Source organism: Arachis ipaensis, chromosome B08 (genome assembly GCF_000816755.2).
Source record: "Arachis ipaensis cultivar K30076 chromosome B08, Araip1.1, whole genome shotgun sequence".
NCBI lineage: Eukaryota > Viridiplantae > Streptophyta > Magnoliopsida > Fabales > Fabaceae > Arachis > Arachis ipaensis.
This window is the reverse complement of record NC_029792.2, coordinates 25,792,916-25,804,929: the sequence shown is the minus strand read 5'-3', so window position 1 is coordinate 25,804,929 and position 12,014 is coordinate 25,792,916.

Genomic DNA, 12,014 nt, shown 5'->3' with positions numbered 1-12,014 from the left:
TATCAATGAATGTCATAAGGAAAGATAGCCATCTTGCTTCACAAGTGGCTGCAACAAGCAACCTATACTCGGCTTCGACTAAAATCTCCAGAAATTGATCATCTTGTATCGGTACATGTGGCTCAATCGGTATCAAAGAATTCAGAAATATGCAAATCCGAGACTGAAGGAAAGAATAAACCTTGGGATGTTTTTTTTAAAGATATTTTAGGACCAAAAAAGCAGTATCTAAGTGAGCAGTGGTAGTAGAGTCTAGGAATTGACTTAATCTAGCCACTACATAAGAAATATCAGATGTAGTATTTGTGAGATAAAGCAGCCTCCCAACAAGCTGCATATAAATTGTGCAATCTAGTAAAGGAGTGCCAGATTCCTTTGATAGCTTATGAGTTCTTGTGTAGTCCATTGGAGTTGAGAGAGAAACATGCAAGATACCCAAAGTCCTTAAGCATATTGGTGGTGTACTTCCATTCCTATGAAATATTTCAAATCACCAAGATCCTTGATTTTGAATTTGGCATCTAAGATCCCTTTAATTGCATCAATTTCAACAATGTCATCATCAGCCAAAACTAGATCATTAACACACACAAGGATGGTAGTAAATTCCTCTACTTTGGTTAAAACAAAGAGGGAATGATCATCAACACACTTCTTGTAGCCTATAGCAACTAGTGTTTGGGCCAACTTGATGCTCCGCTGTCTGCTAGCTTGCTTCAAGCCATAGGAAAACTTTTGTAGCTTGCAAATAAGTCTTGGTTAGGAGGTGTTCAATCCGGATGAAAGCTTCATGTAGACTTTCTTGTCCAAGTCGCCGTGTAAAAATGCAGAATTCACATTCAGCTGCTTGAGGTGCCACTCTTAGCTGCTATAATTGCCAAGATAACTCAAAGAGTGGTCATTTTTACCACTAGACTGAAAGTATCTGCATAGTCCATGCCCTGTACTTGAGTGAACCCTTTGCCTACCAATATGGCCTTGTGCCGCTGAATTGAACCATTTGAATTGAACTTGACACGAAAAACCCACTTGCACCCAACAACTTTCTTGTCCTTTAAAAGTGTAGTGAGCACCCAAGTTTGATTTTGGTCTAAGACTTTCAATTCAGCTTGTATCACCTCTCTCCAGCAAGGTTGAACAGTAGCCTCTTCATAGGTGCTATGCTACATTCCGAATTGACCAAAATTGCAAGGAAAGAGATCTGTAACACTACAAGAAAAATGCTGAGTATCGTCGGATTTAGCAACAGACGTTACCGTTGGATTTAGCGGCGAATTTTCCGACAGTTACGACTAAAAATTCGTCCCTCAAATAAGTTACAGTCGAATTTAAAATTCTGCCACTAAATTCGATGGTAAATAGAGGCGCAAAAACTAATTTTAGTAGTGCCAAATTTACCGTGGGATTTTTCGATGAAAAATTCCGACAGTAAAAGGATTTAGTGAAACGCATCGTTTAGGCAATGACTAACGACTTACCGAAGGATTTTTTTACTGGTAAATCCGACGGTAAATTTGAGATAAAATTCAAACGTAAAATCCTTCTCCTTCACTTCTGCAAACTCTCTCTCTCTTCTCTTCTCTCTCATCTCTCTCTCTCATCTCTCTTCCTCTGGTCCATTGAAAAAGGGTGCACCGCCACCACCTAGACTTGCTGTCGCCACCAGTAAGCCACATTGCATCATAGATTTTCATCGTCACTGTTGCTTGAGTCTCTGTGTTCGATATCGCTATCGAATTTCTATTTTATTTGAAATAATCAAAAGAATATCCCAATTACTAACTGAAAGAAAGAGAAAGACCCAATCCAGATCATAATGAAAGATTCCCGTGTTTTCCTTCGGAAAGGTAAAAACTAAGACAAAAAAAAAAATCGACCCTTCGGGTATTACAAATTGTATGAAAAAAGATTATAGAAGTAAGGGGCTTTAAAAAAGATATAGATATATGGTATCTATCTATGTATATTGAATTGCGAATATAGAAATAATACAATTATTTCAGATTCGACAAAATCTGGATATCCGATATAGATGAAAGAAAGTAAATAAAATGGGTGGAAACATTTTTCAATAGCGGAATATATTTCTAATAAATTCTACAGTTCCGACATAATTCTAAAAAAAACATCTTAATGCGATTCTAATCGTGAAAGCCTCCGTTGTACCGCCGCTGTTGGTGTCCGTTGCCTTCGATCGAAGGTCGTCGCCTTATCGCTATTACCACGGCTGAGGTCCACCACGACAAGGTAATGTTGTTGTCCATTTTTCCTTTTGGTTGTTTGTTATATTACTAAACTCTAGCTCCACCATTGTAGGTTTCACTGCTGCATCCTGTCACTACCACACTTCCCACCATTTTGCAGTCACCATCAGAGGTAATTTTCTTATAGTTTTGTGTTTTTTCATATTTTTTTTGTTTAAAATTTTGTTAGGTATTTTGTTAAATTATTGATTAAAAATTTTTAATGAAGTGTGTGATTGGGTTTGTTATATTAATTTAGTGTAATTACAAATTAAATAATATTAGGCCAGGTAGGGTGTAATTTAGGATTTATTTTGAGTTGATGGTATTTTGGATGATTGTTAATTTTCTGAGTTTACTGTTGTCTGAGTTAATTATTTTCTGAGGTAACTAGTGTTGATTGTTGTTAATTCTCTGAGTTAATTTTAGCTTGTTAAATTTTTAAGTTAATTATTGAGTTATTGTTGATTGTTTTTAATTTTCTGAGTTTATTGTTGTTTGAGTTAATTAATGTTTATTGTCGTTGTTACTTCTTTGAGTTAATTTTAGCTTGTTAATTTTTTAAGTTAATTATTGACTTATTGTTGTTAATTTTATGAGTTTATTGTTGGTTGAGTTAATTAGTGTTTATTGTTGTTGTTAGTTCTCTGAGTTAATTTTAGCTTGTTAATTTTTAAGTTAATTATTGACTTATTGTTGATTCACTACTAGAAAACTAGTTATTACAGACGGATATTTCCGACGGATTTTATCCCACTGAAATGCAGACGGAATTTTAGAGGGATTTTTTGTCGAAAAACAAAAAAAATGAATTAGCATAAATTACAGACGGAAGAGAAAATCCATCAATAATTCTGTCGGAAAAATTAATTTTTTTCGTGAAAAATAGTTACAGACGGAAAATCCGTCTGTAATTCAATAGACGAAAATACTGTATTTTATTAAATTATTACAGACGAAAAATCCGTCTGTAATTTAAAATTTTCCGCCGGAAAAAATCTTATACCTAATCTACCCCGTCTCTCTCTCTCGAGCTCCCTTCACAAATAACTCTAACCTAATCTACCCCCTCTCTCTCTCTCTACTCAATTTACAAAGCACTCCATGAAGATGAACACCGTCTTCATTGTGCCTCAGGAAGACGATTAACCTAGCTAACCCTAACCTGTCTTCATTGTGCCTTACTGTACCCTAACCGTCTCTTCATTGTGCCTCACAAAAAACCCCTAATCACCACGAAGAACCCCTAACCGCGACGAAGAGCCCCTAACAGCACTCTACGAAGATTGTTGCCGGTCGCCGGCGCTTGCACTGCCTCCGTCGAAGAACCCCTAACCGCGACGAAGAACCCCTAACCCTCCTTTGAGTTTCTTCGCTCTTCTCTCGCCACTCTCACCCTCAAGCTCACTGAGTCTCACCTCTCTCACGGCTGGTCTCGACGTCGACCTCTCTCTATCTCTCCGGTATATCGCTTCTCTCGTGGGCGTTTCAGACTCAAGGTCGTCACGCTCTGTTTTCGTCGCTGCTCTGTCACCGTCGCTGCTCTATCACGCTCTGTCGCAAGCGAATTGATGGAATTCGACCCAATCCCAATCGGTTCTTGCTTCAAAGAGAACCAGAGCATCTACCAGCAGTTGTTTAAATTACGCTGATTCAGGTATGCATTGTTTAAATTACGCCGATAAACCTTAGGGCTCAATTTTTCTACGCCAGTTTTAGCTAGTTTATCATACTCTGCTTTTGTGGCTCAATTGTTTAATGGTTCCAACTATTGCCATGCTTGTTGGTCCTGATGCTCCCATTGTTCTATTGTTTAGGCAATTTGCAAGATAGAATCAGTTATACACTATACACTAAAAGAGTTTTGATTTCAATGCTTAAATTACTTTAACTGTAGTAGGCAGATAGAATTTCTCTTCCTCTTTTGAATATTATCCGAATCTGGAAAGTGGAAGCTTGGTTCTTTTACTTGTCATAAGAAACATATCAGAGACTCAAGCTAGTTCTTTCTTTTTGCTGGTTTTCAAAGATTCTATCTCTGAATGTGCAAAGCAGGACAAGATGGAAAGTAGAGGGAGCAAAGCAATGGCTGCACAGAAAAATGGGCGTTGATCGAATCAAGAAAGGAAAATGGCTTTGATACAAGATGTATGTGATAATTTATTAGTGAAATAAATTTTCAGTACATAGAGTAAATTAATGTTTTCAAACTTGACAGGTTGATAAATTGAAGAGAAAGCTGAGACATGAAGGGAATGTGCATAGTATACTTAATACTAGCTTTCTTTCTTGTCAGGTCTTAAAAAAACAAACTCACTCTTACGAAGAAAGTATAATTAGGAATTTAGGATGGATGAATTAAGTTTTAACTAAAAAAATAATTTTGTGCGGTTACTAGGATCAATATAGGGTGTTTATTATTATTCTATCAAATATTCAGGAACAAAGTCGAAGTGGCTGTGCTAGAACAGAAAAGGCTAGGCATTGGCGATGGATCAGTTGGGATGTTCTCCTCACTTATTGTTCGCACATGCAGGTAATTCGCTAGTCGATAGTCAATTCCATTCACTTTTCTCATTGCATCCCCTTTCCTTGTTCTCTTTGCTTTCCTTTTCCTTTCTCTTTTTTGTTCTGATTAAGCTCTGAATGTCAAATTGAAACATGATACTATTTTACTTCTGTAAGAAGGATACTATTTCTTTCTTTGATTTTAGAATTTGCTTGATTGAAAATAGAAGGATTCATGAACAAAAGGATTCATGAACCTTTATGCTTGCTCTTTACTTCCTTTCTAATTCATGTAGTGTAATAACCAAATTGTGCTATTGCTTCTGCTTGTGGGAGTGATATAATATGACATTAGGCTTTATATCAAAGTCCCTAATGAAATTATCCTTGGTTTTTGATGAATCTGATGATGATATTTGTGGATCCTAAACAACAAGAATCTCTTTGATTGCTTCAGGCATGCTTTGCCCTTTTATCATCTTCTTCCAATATTCTCCCACCAACTGGTACTATATATATAGATTAATGTTACAAGTTTACTTGTTCAGGCTTTAGTGAAGTTTCCTTTTGAAGTTTTAAACAATCTAATTGAATCTCCATTTTGATATGTTGATGCTATTTGACGTGATCAGGCAGGTGATGCATGGTTTCTAAATACTCCTGAACAATCATTGAGCTTCATCCTTGCAGATCAAGGTTTTGATGTATGGGTAGGAAATGTGCGTGGAACACGCTGGAGCCATGGTCATAGGTCTTATTCAGTGAAGAATAAGGTGTGTGGCTCTTCTTTGACCTATAGAGATGCTGACGACGTATGTGATTAAACTGAAAATAATATCAGTGCATAAAGTTCAGTGCTAAATAATTATGAGTCAAAACTAAGAACCAAATGTTCATTTATTCTGAATTTGAATTGGGAAAAATATTTGCAATTGATATGAATAAGGTCACACTTTAGTAGGTTTTATCATTCAATTATTTAATAGTAAAAGGGTTTGTGCCGAATACTATCAAGCCTTTTCTATTTACTTTGATATGTTTGAAATAAGAATTATTAAATTGTTCTCAGTGCTGAAGCTACTTATATTTAGCACCAAATTGAGTTCCACAACACTGTTGATAATCACTGATCTTGAGAAAATATTCTAAATTGTCATGATACTTATATTTTCATTTCACTGTCATTTTCAGTGTATATTATTTTTATTGAAATTGTTAGAGCCAGAGTTTGTACAGTGCATCATGTGATTGATTCAACTTTGGTCCCTTGATAGAAATTCTGGGATTGGAGCTAGCAGGAATTAGCCCTGTATGATATGGCAGAAATGATCAATTACATATATTCAGTAACAAATTCAAAGCTATTCATAGTTGGGCATTCACAGGTAGTTATTATTCTGGACATCATCCTTTTCACTTGCTATTTGGTGGTTGTTGTAGTATGCATTTTATTCATTTCTCTTATTTCCGGGGAACAATTATGTCTGTTTGGGAATACTTATTTACCTTTTGATTTTCTTTTTTATTACACAGTAGAAAAATGGTTGGTATAGTTAAGTGTGGATCTGTTGTGCTGTAGCGTGTTCATCATCCTTGCAATTTGGTTTCTTTTAGTTTTATTTGCTACTTCATTCATTATTTATCCTGTTTTATTTATGCACACAAAAGGAATTATTTTGTCCGATGTCTTATCATTCTCTCTGCTCTCATTTATGCTCTAAATTTGTTTGTTTGATGTAATATATTTATTTTTGGTCAGTATCATGGTGGGACTAACTTTGATAGAACCGCTGGTGGACCATACATTGCCACTTCATATGATTATGATGCTCCTCTTGATGAATATGGTAAAATTACATTGATCAAGAAGAATCTCTATTTCTAATATTTTTTCATAAATGATCCTTGAGTAATTAATTAATTATTGTATGTAGGCAACAAAGCTCAACCAAAATGGGGTCACCTCAAAGAACTCCACAGGGTTTTGAAGTCAATGGAAGAGAGTCTTACAAACGAGAACGTTTCCCAAATTGATTTTGGCAACTCTATCACGGTACCAAAATACATAAAAACAAAATTACAACTCTGCATTATTTTTTCCCTCTAATTGAATTAGAGCAATAATGAATAATTACTTTTCAAAAATAATTATTTCAGGCCATTGTGTATGCCTCAAACAAATCATCAAGTTGCTTCTTAACCAATGCCAACACTACCACCGATGCTACTGTCTCGTTTAGAGGAAGAACCTATGCAGTTCCAGCATGATCTGTTTAGCTTGGCTTGGCTTGGCAAATATACACGCCAAGAGATTTTTTATTCCATAAGATTTGACTACATACTCTTTTAATTAAATATTTGTTTGTGATGAATTATAGTTGATGTATCAACACACTTTGATGTATGGTTGTTACTTAATATTATAGTTGATGTATTAATACACTTTGTTTATGTTTTGAATTATATTAATTTGCTTGTTTATAGTACTTTTTTTTTAGTTTGATAATACGATGAATTTGTTTATTTTTTAAAATATTATAAATATTTGAATACAAAATAGATAAAAAAAATTGTATTTATTAAATTTATATTTATTTTGTATGAAAATAGGTTTATTTTTGTAATAGAAAAATTAAAAAAAAATTATTTTACCTTACCGACGGATTTACAGACGGATTTTCTGTCTGTAATCAGAGTGTAGATGATTTTCCAAAGTTCAAATTACAAACGGAAAATCTGTCGAAAAGTCCGTCTGTAATTACAGACGGAAAATCCGTCGAAAAGTTCGTCGCCTTCGAAAAAATGGATGCAGAATTTACAGAGGGAAAATCCGTCAGTAACTGGTAAAAATCCGTCTGTAATTTTCCGACGGAAAAAAATCCATCGGTAAATAATTTCTGACGGGGCTTTTACAGAGGGACAAAATCCGTCGGTAATTTCATCGGTAACCAAAAATTCGTCTGTAATAAAGGCTAAATCCGTCTGTAAATCTGTCTGTATTAATCCATTTTCTAGTTGTGATTGTTGTTAATTTTCTGAGTTTATTGTTGTTTGAGTTAATTATTTTTTTAAGTTAATTAGTATTGATTGTTATTAATTCTCTGAATTAATTTTAACTTATTAATTTTTTAAGTTAATTATTGACTTATTATTGATTGTTGTTAATTTTTTAATTTTATTGTTTCTGAGTTAATTATTTTCTGAAATTAATTTTGCTGAGTTGATTGTTGTTAATTTTACTAAGTTTGTTGCAACTTACTCATTTAAATATATGAACTTTGATTTGTTTGTTTAATTATAATTTGTATGTTGATTATATTTATAGTTTGTGTTGATTATGTTTATAGTTTGTAATTGAAGGTGTACGGTCTGCTATTCCAGAAAATGCTCCTGTAGACAGTAAATTTGTAAGTTGTTGAAATTGTATAATTTTAAATAGATATACCATTTGAGAATTATACATATGCAAGTTAGTTGATTATTTAGAATCTTAAATAGACATACCATTTGTATAGTTAATTTTTTTTCAATATTTTATTGTCTATAGAGTTTCAACTATGCAATTTACTTAGCCACCATAAGTTATCTTGTTTTTTATATCGAACCTTATGTAAGTTCATCTTTTCTGGATTTAAAGTATATGTTTATAGTGCTACTTTTTTCTATACACGAGTAAATTATTTTTTGTTTATTCTTAAACTTTGATGTGTGAACTTATTTGTACATTTTTAACAAAAAATTATAGACAAATTATTATGAAAAATTGTAAAATTTTGAATTTTGTTAGTTTAAAAATTATTGAATATAAATATTTAAAATTATATATTGAAGTTTTAAAAAAATTTTTTAAAAAAATAAAATTTAAGATTACCGTCGGATTTACCAAAAAATAACTCCGACGGTAACATGCTCTAAAATTTCGCCAATTAAAAGTTAATATTCGCCATTAAATCCGCTAAATCCACAAGTAATTAGTGGCGGATAAAAAAATAATACCTGTAAACAATTATCAGCGAATTTTTTGATAAATTCGATGGTCTCAAATGAATTTTTTGTAGTGTATTTTGGTGTTAATTTTTCAAAAGACAAACATTGTTAGAAGGAATACAAAGAATGAGATAATTTGTCACTAGCAGTGAATTGAAGTTGGTTATCACATAGTGATAATCTTTCAAGTAGTAAGGAATTTCTTTTATTCTAGTGAACCTTCTAGCAGAGTTATCAATAAAATGATACAATGAATGTAAATTGTCTAATACTATGGAAGAATCTAGTGTAATTTCTGATTCAAATGTGGCATGCTCAATTGAATAATGTAGTACAGTGTTTGAAGACGATGATAAACTAAGGTGAGAACGAGTATAAGGCGAAAATATAATGCATAAATCATAAATAAATAGATTAATACATGTATTTGATGCAGTGTCAAGTGATAAATTTTGAAGTATAAAATTAAAATTTATGTTCTCAATTGCTGCAGAATTTAAGAAAGAAGATTTTCATAGAATATGACATTTCGAGAAACAAATTTTTTTTTTATGTTACATCAATTAATCTAAAATATGTATGATACAACTGAAGTAGGTTTGTGAACAAAAATTGAATTAATAAACTTTTGAGCTGAACGTAAGTTTAAGATTTGTGCTTAATTATATGTTAGTGAATCAAACTTAAACTCAGGTAGATCGACTCATTAACTCATGCTAAACATGAATTCCAATGAGAGGTAGTATTAAATATGTTGTTTCTTACACTACAAGCTGCTGTTTAACACGAGAAAGGTTATTAATTTTCTTGAAGAGTTGAATCCCAATAAGAGAATGTCAAATCCAGCTGTGCCTTGCTGGCTGGAATCCATATAACAAGCTTGTTCAAGATCAATTATTAGCAATAAAATAAGTATTACCTTGGTTCTTAAACTTTCCAAAACCATATATGTAACTATGCGTAAACGAAGTTGGTTGTTGTTAGTGGTAGTGATGGCGTGGTTTGGGGTGTTGAGGAAACGAAGGTTTTGGAGAATAAAAAATAAAAAATGAAAAAAAAATAATTTTAATTAATAATTGACTTTAAAAAATAGTATTAAAGTCATTTAAAAATAAAATTTAATTTTGATGTACTAACAAAGTAAAACGTTTTACAATAGTCGTATAATCACAACCATTTTTTTGAATGATCATTTATACGGTCAATGCAAAAATAATTATTTTTATTAATATGACATTATGTGATTGAATACACATGTAAAATAATTTTATATTAATAGTATATTAAAATTAAATGCTAATAAATATTTAAAAAATAAATGAAACTTACAGACAGGTCAGATAACCTTGTTAACATGGGCGGAGTTTCAATAACCCCAAGGTAAGCAATGGCCTTCCAAAATAATTTATATTATTAGTCTCTTTTAAAATTTTTATTTTAATTCTCTTTTTATTACAAAATAATTTTTAGTTCCTTCCATAAATTCAACCTAACTTCACCATATTTGTTAACTTCTATTATTTGAAAACTAAGTAGAAACCTGTAATTATCTAAAAAATTTACTTTGAATATTCTTTAATCACAAAATCGATCTATCATTGATTTTGATACTATTTGTTAAAAGTTATAGATCACCAAAAAAATTTTAAGAAAGAACTAAGAAAAAAATAAAAAATAAAAAAATATCACATCTAACTCAAAATTTTAAAAAACTAAATTAATAAGTCTCTCACTTTATACTTCTTTTTATTTTTTCTAATATGAACCTAATTCATTACAATTTTCACACATACAACCTTAACAAGTCCCAAGTACTAGAAAAAGGAATACCTAGTACTAGAAAAAGGAATACCTAGATGCATGCATGGGTAGTGATTGAGGCATTTGTTAATACTCTTGAACTGTTGAACACTTGAACCTCTTGTAGGATAACCAAATTAAATTTTATGTAACTTATTATTTATTTATTTTAGGGTAAATGACATTAAGAAATCAAATGGAATATAATATTTTATAAATGTTAGAGATGGTAAAACTCTCGAAAGTGCAAGAATTCCTACAAAGACTGCTCCAAATAGAGATGTAAAGATGGAAATTTTTTCTGTGAAAATGGGGATGGAGAAAAAATTTACTGTTTATTTTCTCAAATTCTCTGAATTACTATTTAAAACAAATTTGAACCAAACTATTTTTTTTGTTTGTCTGACTAGTTTAATCACTCAATCATTGTTGCTTGATCCATTAATCTTTGTGAAATTGACCCTCACTCACCTAAGATATTACTTGGTACGATCCGGTGTACTTTCTTATTAGTTTGTAATTTTCAAAATTCGCATCAAGGTAGTCCATATTGAGGCCATGTGACGAATATGTCCGTTGGAATACCTTCTGTTGACCGTTAGCTCGAAAGACTGGTCAAAGGGAATGCCTCTACTTCCGGGCTCCTATTGAAATTTTCACTGTCACTATTTGACGTATCCGTTGAAGTTGAAGCTCTACCCGTCATGATTAATTTACCACTCCATAATTGCATACGAAGCTTGGCACAAATTTAATTCAGGGTTTCACTAGGCGTGCCAATTTGTTTCACTTGATTTTTGGTATATTTTAATAGTATGTCAAATCGAATTTGTATCAAGATCTCGAGTATTGGGAGCAGATACAACTCCTCTAAAAAAAAGTGAACTCGACCTGAAAATTACTTAATTATGGTGTCAAAGCAATTTATGTCGAAATCACTAGTGACAAACTTATGAAAACAAACAACATTAAGGAATAAATAATTAAGTAAAGAAGATAATGAAATTGTAAAAATATTAATCAAAGTAAAATAATAACAAAATTCAAAGAAAATGAAAGAAAATGAATCAAACAAACAAAAGGAAGCAAATTAAAAGTTGACTTCTAATACTCATATGCACTTCCACTCCATTTTTCCGTTGCGTCGTTGTGATTGAAAATTTTATGAGTTTGCGTGATGATCTAGTGTTGTTAGTTGAAGTCCCATAATTTTTCTTCTAAATTTCTACTATTTATAGACCAAAAGATGAACTTACCATGGAGCATGTTGTCCACTATCTTACTTCCTCTTTTTTCTCAGTCATGATCTTGTCTTAATCACGAAGAATCTTATCCCCAAATTTCGACATCCACATCTTCTTTGATCTCCAAGTTCCATGTTCCTTCAACTTGCTCTTCAAATTTCGTACCCATGTTCTCCACTTAGCCTGAAGATCTTGAATAGCAAGCTTTGATGCCCAAGGATAGGTAATAACT